Source organism: Tenrec ecaudatus, chromosome 3 (assembly GCF_050624435.1).
Source record: "Tenrec ecaudatus isolate mTenEca1 chromosome 3, mTenEca1.hap1, whole genome shotgun sequence".
Classification (NCBI taxonomy): Eukaryota; Metazoa; Chordata; class Mammalia; order Afrosoricida; family Tenrecidae; genus Tenrec; species Tenrec ecaudatus.
Window position 1 is genome coordinate 9,401,507 of NC_134532.1, and position 17,417 is coordinate 9,418,923.

General features: G+C 37.0%; 1 protein-coding gene and 1 pseudogene across 3 annotated transcripts in view; one reads left to right on the forward strand and one right to left on the reverse strand.

The window, feature by feature from the left end:
- Nucleotides 1-17,417, reverse strand: part of FSTL5 (follistatin like 5) — an 812,142-nt gene that overhangs the window by 370,195 nt on the left and 424,530 nt on the right. The gene's annotated exons all lie outside the window — the stretch shown is intronic.
- On the forward strand, nucleotides 5,392-6,236 carry LOC142443250 (non-selective voltage-gated ion channel VDAC1-like; annotated as a pseudogene).

Here is a 17,417-nt window from a genome sequence, read left to right on the forward strand (position 1 = left end):
TTAATTCACAACATATACTTGTTTCTGAATGAACTGTCACATCACTTAAGTCTCAGAATATTACTTTACAGACTATTTTTGCTTATAAAATTACTAAATTTTGAATATTTTATTTCCTACTCCACCAGTGAATCTCATTTGATTCTCAAATAATAGATATTCTACATCACTTTTAGTTCACCTACTTTATGTAGTTTTTCTAATCTATAAATCTTTCCAGCACCTTTATGTATTCTGATGTATGTAAATTGCAATGATGTATTTCCTTATAATGGCACTACTGATCTATTTATATGCAGAACTAGTGCCAAGGCACTTAACTAGCTGATTCCACATCTATATGATTTCCATTTTAATTATTCTCAAAGCTTTTATTTACTTAAATATATTGAATTATATTCTTAGCCCAACTAATTTTTAAATGGCATATCTCAAAACACATAACTGATAGACTTTCAAACTAAACGTACTAAATATCACTAGAATGGAACCATGGAGAGAGGTTCGTTCTTTTGGGTTGCTCAAATGCCACTGACACTTCTGAGTCCCGAATGACTATTGTTAAAACATGCCATTATTACAAGTATTCACTTAGAGCTTTGTCTATCTTTACATGTCACATTTACATCTAACAAGCTATATTGCTTTCTAGAACACTTATTATTTTACAAGACCAGAAATCTGCTAGACCAAGCAATATAAAGCGCCAGTCAGATAGTACATTTCTAAAATCAGAATTCATTAGTCATTTTTGCCCGATGGCTTGATATTTATAAAGAAATTAGGGAATATATATATGTAAATATATTTGTGTATGCATACATTTCCAAGTGTATAGTTTAGATTTGATTTTAAAAGAAAAACATAATCATAGCATCCCTTCCCAACCACTAGTATACCTATATAAATAAAAATATCTATACCAAAACTAAGACTAATAAACAATTGATTGACATAGTTTGGAGGAAGTATCTGATAATTATGAAACTGATTGAACTTGACTGAAACAAATCATTAAATGTGGGTATCTGCAACTCAGCTTCACTGAAACAAACCAAAAAATGCGCTTTAAGAAATAGGCAAATAATTCTTCTCCTACACTTGACCTTTTAAATAGAAGATCTGTATCTTGAAGAATAATAAGCAGATTGCAACACCTTTAGGGCACGCTCACTATAGAAACTTTATTTTCTTTTGCTTTACATCTTCTGTCTTTATCCATTTTTGAAACTAATACCTAAACATCAACAACTGGAAAGTTGGGAAAAATAATAATGATCATTTAACCACATCCTGTGAGAAGGAGTTGCCTAAGTAAATTAGATTAACAACTGGATAACTGAAAACTGCCTTTGCAAATGTGTACATCAATGTATACATCTATTAATATGATGTGGAAATTAAACTATGTATTTATCAAATATATATGTGTGTATATGAATATGTACATGTGTGTGTTTGATATATTTATTGTTGTTCTTGTTAGGTTATATTGGCTCTGACTCATGGCAGTGTGTGTACAACAGAACAAAAGTTCTCACATATGTTGCTATATTTGTGCCTACTATTTTAGTTATTGTGTGAATACATTTCATTAAGGGTATTCCTATTTTTGTCCGCTTCTTTATTGTACCAAGCATGATATCCCCTATTTATGAGATGAGGTCTCACCATGTTTTCTCCTAAGGAACACTTTGGCTCTACTTCCACCAAGGCATATTTGCTTGCTCTGGAAGTCCATGTTACTTTCCCCACAACCATAGGTCAAATGAATAAATTATTCTTTGGCCTATTATCCAATTTTCATGTTTAAACGAAGCAACTGAAAATATGATTACTTGCATCAGGCACACTTTACTCTTCAAAATGATGTCTTTATATTTAAATGCTTTAAAGAGGTATTTTACAGCAGACTGGTACACTGTATGTATAGGTACATATAAACACACGTATGAGTATAAACAACAATACATATTTTTAAAGTTCTTCTAACAATTAAATATTTTAAATTATTTTCTAGAATATGATTAGACAGGAAACTAAAGGGACAATAAGTTTATATTAACGAAGGAGGAACAATTTGGAAAAGGAACATGAGAATGGAGGAAAGCATGTAATCCATGTCATTAATTGTATATAAAAGGTATATCACATTTTATTGCTCTTTATTTAATTGCACTTTGTGGATAATGAATTTTCTTAAAAATTGTCCATATGTAGAAGTCATGAGTTGCAAACCTATACGGGTTTCATTTTAACAACATATATGCAAACTCTATGATTCCGTGACATATTTTCATGATTCTCACAACATTTCAAAAGGTTTAGTAATGGTACTACAGAGTTTTGGCTGTAGTCTCATGAAAACATAAGTCTTATAGGTCCTACAAACCAAAACAATTGTGTGCCCCACTTTATTGCAATATTGGATTTATTGTGTGGTTCTGGGATGGAACTTGCAATATATTTAAGATATGGTTGTATACAAGGTGTTGAATTTGTGATTATTATGCTGTGTATAAAAGTAATACAAATAAAGCGAAAATTAAAAAGATATGAAAAGCTACTATGATTCTAACAAAGTCCCCGGGTGTTGCAAATGTTAATTAAATGGTAAGTGGTTCAAGTCCTTAGAAGAAAGACCTACATACCACCTTTTCCCCAACATCAGCCATTGACAAGCCTATGGAACACAGTTCTATTCCCACATACAAGAGGTTTATGTGAATCAGACTCAGTGTGAAGGAAATTTGTTGGCTGATTTAGCTGAGAGAAACAATAACTATTTTAATTATACTGGCATTACTGACAATTGTGATTTTTAAAAAGATATGTTTTGCAAATAATAAAATATGCAGACATTTCTTTAATTATAAAATGATAAATGCATATTAGTTGAACATAACAATTAACTCGCTAATTTTACAAATAATGCATACGGGCACTGATTTCCTCATAATGTTACAGATGAAGGACACAAGTTATTAGCATTGAAGGGACTTTAACCTACGAAGTGATAATCAATTCTCAGATATCAACACACAGAAAAATAACATTTTCTTTTACATTTAAACTACACCTTACAAATTAGAGTAAAATTCTATGAATTTTGTGTTCTTTTGCATTACATACATGTTGTACTTTTAAAAAATTGAGAAAGTTAGATATATTTGGCTGTCAAAGGGTTTAACTGTCAAAGTGATTTGGTGACAAGTATATTACTTTTGTACTTGATCAAATGTGAAAAATGGAATGCTAACTATCTACTCAGGTGGGCTATCCTGCTGTTATTTGACCTTATAAAGAGTAATTGACAACTGATTTCTTTATATCTGAGAATTGTTATGTTTTTGAGAAAAACGGTGTCTGATATTATTCTTTTGGATCTAAGATAAATTGTAACTGGTCTTTCACAAGTAAGGTGCTATATTACCTATAAAGAGAGACATTATGTGTTAACATATTTACTCGAAATTTATATTCAACCAGATATATTTCTATTTCCAGGAATCCACATGTGGATCAATTTCAGTAATTTGGACAGGGGAATATGTTATTGAATGGAGAAAAGCTATACATTCCCCCCCCCCAATAAATACAATTTAGTAAATTACTGAATGACCAATATGTCAAATTGCTGAAGAACCTAGGATTTTACCTGATCTGTACATTTCACACAGAATGGTTATTATTTGTCTTAATGAAACATATTATTTCTTTTATGTTAGAATTATATGACATCATCTGCTAATGCTCTTAAATCTCTGCCTATGTCAGAAATGGTTCCTATTTGCTCCTAAAGCAAGAAGATGAAAATGAAATCAAATAAATTATATATATTAAGAAGTCTTTCTGGAAAACAGGAACAATATGAAGTAGAAAAATGAGGCAACAGATTATTCAATAAGGAAGAGTTCCATTTTTAAAACCCACAGATGAAGTCTCAAATATCCCAAATCTGTAAGGATAGATAGCACTACATGCAGAAAAAGGAGACCAAAAAATGATGTTCAAAAGATATGCAGACTCCAGAGTATGAAGATTCTTAAAGCAGAATTATTCATTAGGAGGTTTTTCAATATTCTAGGAGTTAAACTATGTGCACTTAACCAATTAATCTTATGGAAGTAAAAGTGTGGATGGAATGGAAGAGGGATAGGCTTGAAGACAATAGAATTTCCTTGTTAGCAAGTGTGTTAGTCTGGGTTCTTTAGAGAAATCCACAGAAACTCATGTATAAGAGAGAGTTTTATATAAATGTTAAGTGCACATCAAGAAAATACCCCAACTCAGTGCAACTCAAGCCTACAAGTCCAAGATTAACCCATTAACCTATATGTCCAACACCAATTCACAGAGTCCTCCTCCATCACACAAAACAGATGCAATGATGCTGACTTCAGGAGGAAAGCCAAGTCAGTGAATGTGTAAGCACCTGAGCACTGGTAGGGGTCTCCACATGGCCGCTACAGCACCCAGGGCTGCATCAAGGTAGGTCCATGTGGCTTCACCTCAAGGATGTCTTGCAGGAAGTGAGCCTTGCCAGCTAAAGCAGGGAACTGGCTAAGACAGCCGCACCCTGGACCAACCATCAGAAAGCAAGAGACCTGAGAACTAAAAGGTGAGGCTCACGGCACTATTTATCCCTTCACCCTTCAATTGTCAATTGTGTTTATAGGCCAGGTTGGCACAATAAACTAACTACCTCAGCAAGTGTTTGTCTATGGAACACACAGAGAACACACAGACCATAGAAATGTAAAAGCAGGAAAAGAGGGACAAGATGGCAATCAGGTAGGCAGCTCATGTTGGGGCCTCAGTGGAGATGGGTGAGTGGGGATATTTGGGGGCCAAGTAGGGGTTCCAAGGCTGTCGGTGAATTCCTGCAATAGCCCAGAGCACTTCTCTGAACCAAGAACTGACTTCCCCCCATTGCCTGCACAGCTGTTGATACCCAAAGTCCCAGGCCCACCAGCTGCCTGGTAGAGGCTCAGGAGGCCACGATTTGGAAACCTATGTGGCACAGAGCCTTCCCACTGCCCATTTCTATCTTTTCCCTGCACACACCTTCTTGCCTTCTGTGCTCTGAGTGGCAGAGCTGCATACTAACCAATGTGGCTGGCTCCTTCTTCCCTCCAGTTTGCTGTCCACATTGCCTGTGGGAATGTGGACCATACCCCCCACCCCAACCCCTCCTGCACCCAGGCCAGAAATTTCCTTTAGACCACTGCCTGCACAGCTGCAAATGGACTTCTACAGAAGCCTGAGAGCTACTAGATTGTAATGAAGGCTGACCTCAGAGCTTACAAGCTGAGAGGACCATCCAAACTATCCTCCAAACAACAGATTCCCAATAGGCTAGGGTGAGATGGAAATCCCAGTGGGAAAAAAATGAATCAGAATCCTCCAGGGCCTGCCATCCGTGGGGCTCTGGTGCTGGGCTACGAGGGCTGGCTGGCCGGCTACCAGATGAACTTTGAGACCGCCAAGTCCCGGGTGACCCAGAGCAACTTTGCGGTTGGCTATAAGACGGATGAATTCCAGCTTCACACCAATGTGAATGACGGGACAGTTTGGCGGCTCCATTTACCAGAAGGTGAACAAGAAGTTGGAGACTGCGGTCAATCTCGCCTGGACAGCTGGAATAGCAACACCCGCTTTGGAATAGCAGCCAAGTACCAGATAGACCCTGACGCCTGCTTCTCGGCAAAGGTGAACAACTCCAGCCTGATCGGCTTAGGCTACACTCAGACCCTAAAGCCAGGCATCAAACTGACGCTGTCTGCTCTGCTGGACGGCAAGAACATCAACGCTGGTGGCCACAAGCTTGGTCTAGGACTGGAATTCCAAGCTTAAATGAATACTGTACAATCATCTAATTTTAAACTATTTTGCAGCATAGCTACCTTCAGAATTCTAGTGTACCTGTTACTGTTGTATGTCTGGGATGCAAGCATTGCTCAATATCATGTTAGACCTCCAGGTGACAGCTGATTCAGCTTTAACGTGTTCCCCTCTCTGAGGTACAGAAGAGACCCAGCTCCAAAAGGTCTTTCAGCTGTAGACTTTGGGGGGCGGGGTGGTGGACTTGGTGACCCCTTCTAGAGATTCCAGGTTTCTTTTTGATCTAGAAATGGCTGCAAGTGGAAGCTGCTCATGTGTAGGCACTTTGTAACTTCACAGTGAGTCAGGAATGAAATTGTGACTTCTTGAGAATCGAACCTTGCTGTCCTAACCTGAGCGCTCACTGCTTGATGATGTGGGCACACCCAGCCGAAAGGGGCTTTTGAAGACCCATCTCCATGACCTGTTTCCACTCTGGTCCATCACCTCTTTACACCAAAAGTCCTCTGCTGGTGTGGTAGCTGATTTGTGTGTGCGCGTGTGCCATTTTGGGGTGAAGAAGGTAGGTGTGATGAAGCCAATAACCCAGGACTTTTAACCCCTCTCAAGTTGTGGTTTTGTGTCCTTGCCCCGGAGTGTGGACTAGCTCCCAACACCAACAGTCCCCCCAGCCGGCTGTGTCGGTAACCGGAACCACCCGGTGACAGCACCCAGAATCTCAATCGGGCTGGTGGTGTCTTCACCACTCAATTTGTTTTTTGGCCGTGTCATGGGTACATTTTAGAGTCTTCCATTTTGTGTGGAATTAGATCCTCCCCCATCAAATGCTGTAATTAACATCACTTAAAATAAAACTTGAATAAAATATTGAAACCTCAAAAAAATTGGCTAAGCATCAAAGGTTGGAGATAAATATACAAAGCAAATGGCAATTCAAAAAGGAGCAGGGGTTGCAATCCTAATCTGGGTCAAGATTGATCTCAAGATGAAAGCTATCACAAGATATAAGAAGAGGCACTATGTAATGCTCAAGGGAACAGTAGACCAAGAGTCAATGAGCATAATAAAGATATACACAACCAAAAAGAGTCCTGTTAAATTCATCAATCAAATGTTCCAAAAGATGAAAAACTAAAGAAGTTCTTAACAATCATAGTAGGTAATTTAAATACACTGCTCTCTGAGAAAGACAGATCACAGGAAAAGAAGCTTATCAAAGAGGCTACAGATCTATGCTCCAAAATGGGATGACTGGTCCTGATAGATATTTTCAGACCTCTCCATCCATTTACCAAAAAAAACCCAAAAAACCCACATTCTTTATAAGCCCACAAGACACATTCTTGTACATAGACCATATGCTGGGACACAAGTTGAATCTGTGTAAATTCAAGCACAAAGTGATTATATAGACTTCGATGTCCAACCACTATGTCATAAAGCTGGAAATCAATAAAAGGACTTGTAAGAAAGCATGAGCAAAAAATTAGAGGATGAATAACTCTATTGCAAAAGGAGTGGGTATTGGCTCAGATCAGAAATGATATTGGGAAGTTTCTAGAAATCAATGAGACTGAGACATATGACTGATGTGCTGGCACAAAACTTACAGCAATTAGAACATTATGAACAAGACCATCCTACTACTAGCAAAAGAAAAAAAATAAAATCAGGGCATAAATAAACGAGTAGGGAAACAGCAAACTATGTAAAAAATTAATGCAGATAAAAGTTGGTTCCTTGAAATGGAGACCCCTTCCAGTGCTGAGATGTTTATACCCCCACTGGACACACAAGACTTTCCACCCATTGGCCTGTGATCATCCTGCATTTGGTGTCATTGCATATGTTTTGTGAGTCTGACGAGGATTTTATAGATTGGTATCAGACATATGGGCTAATATCAGACTTATGGACCTGATTTTGACTGGGTTGGCATGCTTTCTCAATATTCAATTGCTCTTATATATAAAGCTCTTTCTTATACACATGTGAGTGTGTATGAATTTGTTTCTCTAGTCTTCCCAGACTAACACAGAAAAGAACTGAAAACCCAGAAATAAAATCATCAGCATACAGACAACTGATCTTTGCTAAGGGCCCTCAAAATATTAATTGGGAAATGGATGGCCTCTTCAACAAGTGGTGCTGGAAAAAATGGATATATATTTGCAGAAAAATGAAGTAAGACCTCACCCTATGTGCAAGAATAAACTCAAGGTGGATCGCAGACCTGGAGTTAAAACCCCAAATCATTAGCCCTATCAATGAGGGAATTGGGACAAACCTGAGAACTTTGGTGCAGGGAATACATAGGCTTTTGGAAATAGGGAAGGACTCAACTACAGAGGAGGCACACATTGACAAGTGTGATGTACTGAAGATAAACCACCTTTGTACATAAAAATAATTCGTCAAGAGAATAATAAGAAAGCCCACATTCTGAGAGAACATCTTTAGCACTGACACATCAGACAAAGGATTTATTACTGAAATCTACAATCCCCTGCAAGCTTATAATAAGAAAACCACTAACTGCTCACTAAGGAGGTACATAAAGGACTTAAAGAGAAGTTTCACAAGGGCAGATATCTGAATGATCAATAAACATATGAGAAAATATTCCTGATCATTAGCCATAGAGAAGTGCAAATTAAAACAACTAATTAGGAGATACCACCAAACACCCTCAAAGATAGCCTAGTTAAAGAATCAGAAAATAACAAGTTTTGGAGGGGCTGTGGTGGAATAGGAACTCTTGTCCACTGCTGGTGGACCTGTAAGTATGTACAACCACGGTGGAACTTGATTCGGCAATAGCTAAAACAGATGGAAATCAAGCTACCATAAGACCCAGCCATCCCCCTACCGGGCATACACACAAAAGAGATCAGAAACAAACAACGTCCAGACATCTGTGCTCCAATATTCATGGAGGCACTGTTCACCACTACAAAGAGTGGAAACAACCTAAATTTTCCTCACTGGATTAAAAATTGTGGTACATACATACAATGGAGTACTGTGCATCGCTAAAAAGCAGCGATGAACGCATGAAGCACTTCGTCACATGGGAAGAATTGGAGGAAATGATGCTAGGCGAAGTAAGTAAAGCACAAAAGGACAAGTACAACATGAGTCCATTGAGGCATGCTTAAAAAGCAAAAGGGGCATAGGGAAAGGGTACTACATGCATACATTTCTGGAGCAAGGTACAGGTACAGTGACAGGTGCCAGACCAATCCAGGAATACATATGGCAGCCAATTCAAAAGGAGGGGGAGAGAACTAGGTGAGAAAAGAAGACATGGGTAGCTGGGGAACAGGGCACTAAACAACCCAAGAGGAGTTTATTATTTATATCTCTAAAGGAGAGGGAGAGAGGAGCCAGACCTCAACCCAGTGCACCAATGAATGAAACACATCGTCATGAAGCAGCAAACCAAAGAGAGGTCTGTTGGGCAGATCACAATCTTAGCTATGTGGACTGACACCACCCCCCTCCACCTCCAGAAGGAGACTCTAGAGGACAGCACTGAAGCTACTACCCAGGGAGAGGGGTGCGTCAGACCAGAGCACATAGGAACAAACTAAGCAGGAAAGAGAAAGGGAGAGTGGAACACATCCTGACATCCTGGCCCACCAAGCTCTGAGAATAATATTCCAGTTTGGAGCAGCCAATGCACAGAAAGGACCGTAGGCCCAGCCCCACCACAAAACACAAATCCTTACTGATCCATAGCGATATGGGGAAAGTATTGGATATGCAGTGTGAGAATTGTGCCTGATCTGACCCTACCACGCAAGGGGAAAACACCAAGACCTTTAACATGACAGGAAGGGGAGCAGAGAAATGAAGTCCCTGAGGAATCTCCCAAATAGACTTTGGGGGCAGGGTGTGGCACCTCATCAGACTCAACTAAAGAACTTGAGATCATGAACAAAGTCTACATTTACTGGTTTAGAGGAAACTTGTAGAATCTTCAAGATCATGGCTTTCAATGACTCTTCACACCAGGAACTGGACTCAACCCCTTGGTACAACATTAAGCTAAATAATTTATGCATCGACACAGTGAATAATAATGCCAGGGAGGTATGTGTTTCTTAGAAAATTAACCAACTGAGACCAAGTGGTGAGAATTTTCAATGACACAACATTATAAGGCAAAGGGGGTAGAATAGAAGGACACATGGAAATGTGAAACAGGTCGGTGGGGATTGCAATTGACAGCCTTAAGCAAGACGGACATAAATCATTGTACGGGAAAACAAAATGCTCTGTAAACTTTCACCCAAAACACATTAAAATGCTTTTGGTTATTGTTCATTTTATTTTTAATTAAAAGGGCAACAATATCAAGACATCAATTGCTGTTGAGTTGAATCTAACTCACAGGAAATTCAAATATATCAGAATCGAACTATGCATTGTAAGAGTCTTCGATGGCAGGTTTTTACCAGTTACTTTTCTAACTAAGAGCTCTAGTGAAATAGCTGTGATCAGCTTGGTTGGCAATTTGAATCAGCAGCAGCCCAGTACGAGAAAGACAAGGCTTTTGTAAACAGTTACAGTCTTGGAAACTCTTAAGGGCACTTCAACCTTGTCCTATAGGGTCATTATGAGTCAATATTGACTTGATGATAGTGTGTTTCTAGATGAACATACTGACATTTGGTTGTTGAATCAAATTGGTAAATTGGCACTGAAAGTAAGAAGTTTAACTCGCAAGACAGGAATGTCAGGCATGATTAGACAGTCAAGGTTATGGTAAACCTTGAATGATTTAAATGCGATTGACTACAGTATAGAACCTTGGTCACATAGACAGTAAAGGGCTTGGATGCAAACTACAAGGTAAACAATTTAAATCCACTACCTGCTCTTTGGGAAAAGCTGTGATGGTCTATTTGTACAGACTATGACCTTGGAAACCCTATGGGATGTCCTACTCCACCTTACAGGATGTTTACAAGACACCTTACAGGATGTTTACTCAGTGGCAATGAGCTTAACTATACTATATGGAACATAGTGCTCTGCTCTCAAAATCGTCAAGTACTGTACTGTTACCCTAAAGGATGGTGGGTAGGCCTTCCTCCACAGTGCCATCGAAGAAAGACCAGGTGATCAGATCCTTAAATATTATAGCCCACTGAATCCGATGGGGAAGTTCTATTCTGTCACCTGGGGTTTCTGAGAGCAGGAAGGGAATCAGTGTCCCCTAACAACAACACATTGGTAAATCTAGGTAGCATTATCGTTCTGATCTTGGATATGACAATAGTACTAGCCTATAACTTTTAGCAAAAATAGTGGAAAACCTCTTTGGAAGCACCCAGCAACAATACCTATGGTAAGCTTTTGAAGAGGGATCCAACAGGAAAAGCATGGGAATCTGTCCCTGTTGTTAATTATTACACAAATCCTGTAATTTTTTGAAATAAATGTTTCCTCTGTTATGATAATTGAATATATCTAGAATTGCTCTAGGCATAGACACAATAGTTATGGAGGGGAATCGGTAGGGGGATGAGTCAGCTTTATTAAACCACGACTTTGAAGCCTGACGTACACAGCCTCACTATAGCAGATGGAACATAAGCGGTTAGCGGGAAAGGAGATATTTGTGAGCAGCTTCACCATGAACTAGTAATGTGGAGTCTCCTGCACACACAGTAGATGCACAGATACATTTCATGAGTTGAACTAAAATGTTATTCTAGATTGTGGTAGTTCAAATACTGGTTCTTCAAGGATGAACATGCCCTAATCCCTGGATCGATACATATAGTGGGTTCTGTGACAGAAGGGAGGATTTCTGAGCTGCCCTTCAAACAGGTACATCATCTTGGATCATCTCAGGTGAGCTGCACCAATCCATCTGAGTTTCTGTAAACAAACACTTTCTCCATCTAAAGTCCGAGGAATGCAGTAGAAACTGAAATAAGAGAAGGTTGAACCATGACAGGAAATCTACCTGCAGTTTCTAGAAAGCAAGGGTGTGACTATTGGATGGATCTTGGCAGACTTTTCTGCACGCCATTGAGGATGTGGAAGGATTAACTAGGACTGATTCAGCCAATGCATTCTACACTGAGTAGCACTGATCTTTACTGTCATCACGGTGTAGAGGCAAAGTTGTAGGATTTTAATGTTAGTTTTCTATATCTGTTTCATTTTTTGTGAGCACTGAGAAATTTCAGACGTATTAACTGGGGTTTAAGGGAAAGGAAAAAATAAGAAATAACAAGGATAATTTCAGCATTTTCTCACAGCTTTTACTGAAATAGTGCTCCTTTTTTGTCCCCCTAACCTTCTGCTCTTTTCAAGATGGGTGAGGCTTGCTATTTCATGTTTTCCCTAATCCTGTCTCAGGACCTGTGCTTCATGTCTTCACTTCTTTTTCATCTGGTGTCTTTTTGAATATGCACATATTGAATTGTATAACAGAAGTGCTTTGTGTGAAAAAAAATTCCTGAGAGCCACGTGGATTCATTCTATCCCTTAGTGGAAACTTGAGTTCTAGAATACAATGTTGAAGTGGTTATGAATTTGAGTTGTTTTAAGAATTTTTCTAACATACACTACTTGACACACTCTAAAAAATAGGAAATTGACAGTGATAAGTGTATTTAGTCAAAGAAAACTCTTAAAGTATTTGCCACACATTGAAATTTGAAATAAAAGACATCATTTTTTAATTAAAAATCATTATATAACTCAAGCATTATATAAATCAAGATTTTTCAGTGGTGATGTATGAAAGTGTTTTGTAATAGTCAATAAAATCTCTATAAAATAAATTTTCAATAAAATGTTATTAGCTTGATTGTACTTTTCACATGAAAAGATAGTAGAAGTTTGCTGCTGCCAGTTCCCTTTCCTTTTCAGCCAGTCTCACAACTTTCACTCTTTAGAGTAATGCACTGTATTATTAGTCTAGCATTCTCGATCTACTGTCCATAAATCTTGACTCTAATTTAAACTTTTGCTTACACTTGAAGGTTGAACACACAAAGATTTGGCAGACTTTTAGATGTGTAGTAAACCACTGATTTACTCGGAAATAGTCTATATACATGAAAATTGTCATGAAAACAGATTTATTGTATCAAAATAAAAGGAAATTATAAACTGGTGGCAGTTAGTCTCCAAGCCACCATGTTGTATTTGCTAGTTTGTCATATCGTGTGTGTGTTGCAATGAAGCTGGCTAAGACAGACTATGAAGCAATATTTTCAAAAGACAAGCTAATAAAAAACAAATGATATTCTAATGTGGTGTTGGAAGATAAATCACCCAGTTTGGAAAGAAAATGAAATACAACAGAGAAAGTGTTGCCTAAAATACAGTAAATTTTAATGACTTGGATGGAGTAAGCCCTTCTGAATATTCATTTGTTGATGTTGCACAAGTCAAAATTAGAATTAATGACCGCTACCATCTATTAGTAATAAGTATCAGAAATACACACTATAGAATTAGAAGAAAATTGGAAGTTGCCAAAAATTAAAATGAGACAACTGAAAAACAACATCATAAATATTTGTGAGCTGGTGTGGACTTGGATGGTGTTTATGAACCCATAGAGTTCACTATAACAAGAACAACAACTTAAAGAAGCCACAGCATAAAGAAATAGCAATTATTAGAAAATGACTTCATTGTTAACCAAATAGAGGGTCAGTGAAAATGATGGAACCCCCAACTACACGTGTTTACAAAATAGTCAAAACAATGGACTGAACCATGCCATTAATCATGAAGATGGTTCAGGACCTATTACTGTGAGTCAGATTACAGTCATCAGCAACTAATTTGTATCATTTGTATCATGAACTACAGATGACATTAATAGCCATGCATTTATAATATTAATTAAACTGCTCATATGTATATGATTAGGAGCCCTGGTGTTGTACGTGTTGGGCTGTGATCTGCATGGTCTGCAGTTCGAAACCACCAGCAGCTCTGAGAGGGGAAGAGACTGAACTCTCTACGCTCCAGTCTCGGGAACACACATGGGGTGGCTTTGAGTCAGCATTAACTAAATGGCAGTGGGGTTTGAGAGCATGTATATAAGACTCACAGGATAAAAGATTTCTTCTCCATTGAATGTATTTACATTAGCATATTTCATTGCAAGAGATTTGATTAAAGTTCCCATCAGATTTATAATTTAGAATATAGTGCAGGTTGACACTATAGTTCATGACATTATTCATGCATTTTATTTTGAAGACTAAAGAAAATAAAGAGTGAGACATAAAAATTTACTTTGAATTACTACATGAACTTAAAATGTAATAAAAACAGAAAGAATCTCAAATTTTTAATAAAACATTTACACTAAAGCCAACTAAATATAAGATGGTCTAATAGTTTTCAACTATAGAATTGAAGACAGAGCATTCATAGTGGCAAAACTCATAAAAATAATATTATAACAGTCATACTTGATAAAATACTCAGCAAACTATTAAAAATAACTTTTTTCACCTAATAAACAGTTGCTTTGTTTTTCTCAGCAATAGTTAGCGGTCAATTTTGTATTTTTCCTGTGCCAACTACATTATAATAACAAAAAACAATATTCAGAATGTTAGTACTTTTGCTGTCCTTTGATGATACAGTAATACATAATTATATAAAATTCAGACTGTGAATAAAAAATTATAAAACATATTGACTTACCAAATGATTGTGAACATAATATTTAAAAATTTTTCTGGTTTCCAAAATACCCATTAGCTTATAAATAATATGAACAATGTATCATCTTGAAAGTTGACACTTGAAAGCCTAGATAGCCTTTACTACATTTGTGGATTTATTCAATTTTTGAGAAATAATAGCATATTATCATTATATATTTAGTATTAACTTTTTGATGCAAAACATGGTTAACATTAAATATGAGGAGGGATATTCATTTACTCTGTCACCTATCTCAAACACACAAAACTGGAAAAAATACTGTAATAACAAGAATAAAATGAGCCACAAAAAACTAACTTAGAAGGTGAGCCAGGGAAAAGGATAATTGACATAAACAGTGATCAAAATGTGGCTTGTAATTTGTCAAAGCACATCAAAATAAATAAAGATCTAATAAAAATACCTGGCAGAAAGGTAGCCAGATTGATTGGTGTTCATCAAACTCAAATATTGGTACTTTTCATAGAAAATTATATGCTCAATCAACTGTTTAGCTTAACAAAATATTAAACTACAAAATAAAACTCCATTTACATATATTTGTGATACTTAAAATAAAACACTCTTCTGATCATTCTCATTTGTTTGAAGTTTGATTAAGACACTGACAAAATTTTCAAAATGATGTAAATTTTATTCAAGCTCTTTTAGATATATTATATTTTTCTATGTTTTATAGATAAACCACTTTTTCCCAAATTCATATGGGATAAGATTTGTGTAAAAAAACTCTAACTACAACAAAACAAATAAACTCTAACAACTGATTCATCTGATTTATATATATGTAAATATTATACTTCATTTATTTAAAAATATACTTTATTGTCAGTCACTAACAATAAGAGCATATTGCTTTATCCCCCATATGTTTATTACTCAATTAAGTATAAAATATAATTATATATATTTTGGATCCAATTATTACATTTAAGCTGCCTTAATGGGGACAGTTTGTATTTAGAAAGGATTAGGAACAGGAGTCTCCATGGAACCTAATCCTATTAGAGCTCATGATGGCAGGAAAGAAATGAAGATACAGAGGCCCAGTTATCCTTGTTCTGTGCCCTCCAGTTGATTGTTACTCAGACAACCTCAATCCAGCAGAGTGAAACACTCCTCGTCCTCTGCTATCCACAGAGGCAAAACAAACAAACAAAAAATCAAACAATTTTTATGTTTGAGCCCAGTGCTCTAGTCACTGTGTCTGTCAATTCATTTTTGTTAAGGGCTTTCCCCTTATGTCCTGGTCCTTATACTTCACTAAAAATGAACTCCTTTTCCAAGGACTGGTCTCTTCGAACAATATATCCAAAGCATATGAGAAGTTGAGTCACCTTGTCTTTCCAGGATCATTTTGGCGTACTTCTCTAAGAGAGATTTGTTTGTTCTTCCGGAAGTCCACGGTTCTTTCGATACCTTTCTCTAATACTGTATGGTAAATGCTTCTGTTCTTCATTACACTTCTTATTCACAATGCATCTTCCACATGCATCTAAGTTGATTGAAAATATCATACCTTGAATTGGGCTCACCTTAGTATTCAAAGTGAATCTTGCTCATTAACATTTTAAAGAGGTCTGGACGTGCAGTAGTTTTGCCCAATACAATGGTTAATATAATATTTGACTAATGTTTCTATGAGAATTGTTTGTGGATCCAAGTAAAATGAAATCCTTAAAAGAGATCCGAAATCTGGAAACTAGAAGGCGTTCCATACACAGTAAAAGTAAAAACAATAAAGGATGGGAATAATTTGAAATGAGTGAAAGCTAGCAGCATCTCCTTTGGTTTCTCAGATACTTTAAAAGTAAGTAGCCAAACTAATACAGTTATTGTTATTATTATTATTGGTATCATTATTATTTTTGCTATTATTATTTTGGAAAATAGGTCTACTAGGTCTTAATAGATAAGAGAGCATCATTAGTGATTTGTGTCTTTGGTAGACTACACTGATAACCAAAAGCAGCCTTAAAAGGTTCGTTTTGAAAGATGAATCAAAGAAAAGACCGCCCCTGAGTGATGCAGGCATCGAAAGTAAGGGATAAACCTGAACAGAACAGTTAAACTTTGTCAGTTGATCCCCTTGCTGATGCACGCTGGATCTTACCTAGTTTTCATCATTTTCTGTATTTTGTTTGTTTGCTCGTATCAGGGTATATCTCAGAGGTGTTACATCATTGGAGGTCACCCTCTCGACGCTGTGCTATATGTTTTTCTGTTGTTTGGAATATGAAACCCAGGATTTCATACAGGGACAGCAAACTGAATCAGGGTGTAGGGTAAGGAAGATGGTGTCAAGGAGTCCAGGAAGAAAAAGAATGTTTAGAAACTGATGGTAGCGCAATTTCACAATTTACTGTTTGATGTGATTGAAGTTATGTTGATCTATGCATTAATTCCAAATTAATACTACATTGAAATAATAATAATAATTCCCTGTTACTTTAATATATTACGATTTTTATAAGGAACCTTGGTGTCACTGGCTGGTCAGGCTGGGACTACTAACCCAAAGGCCATGTGGTGCACACCCACCGGCCAGCTCTTGGGAGAAAAAGGAGACAATTGATTCCCCTAAATAATTCAAAAACCCGACAGAGGATTCCATTTTTAATTTTGTTTACTATTATTTTTGTTGTTGTTGTCGCTTAGACGTCTACTGGTACTGTTCTCATTTTATACGGAGAACCGAAAATAGTTTTCCAATGCATTGTCTGATTTTCATATTTCTATGTGATAAGCCCACCATTCGTCTGTCAGTTTTCCATACCACTGTAACTTGTTTTGAAAGGCATGATGCTTTTTCTTGGGACTGTTCTCTCTCTCTCTCTCTCTCTCTCTCTCTC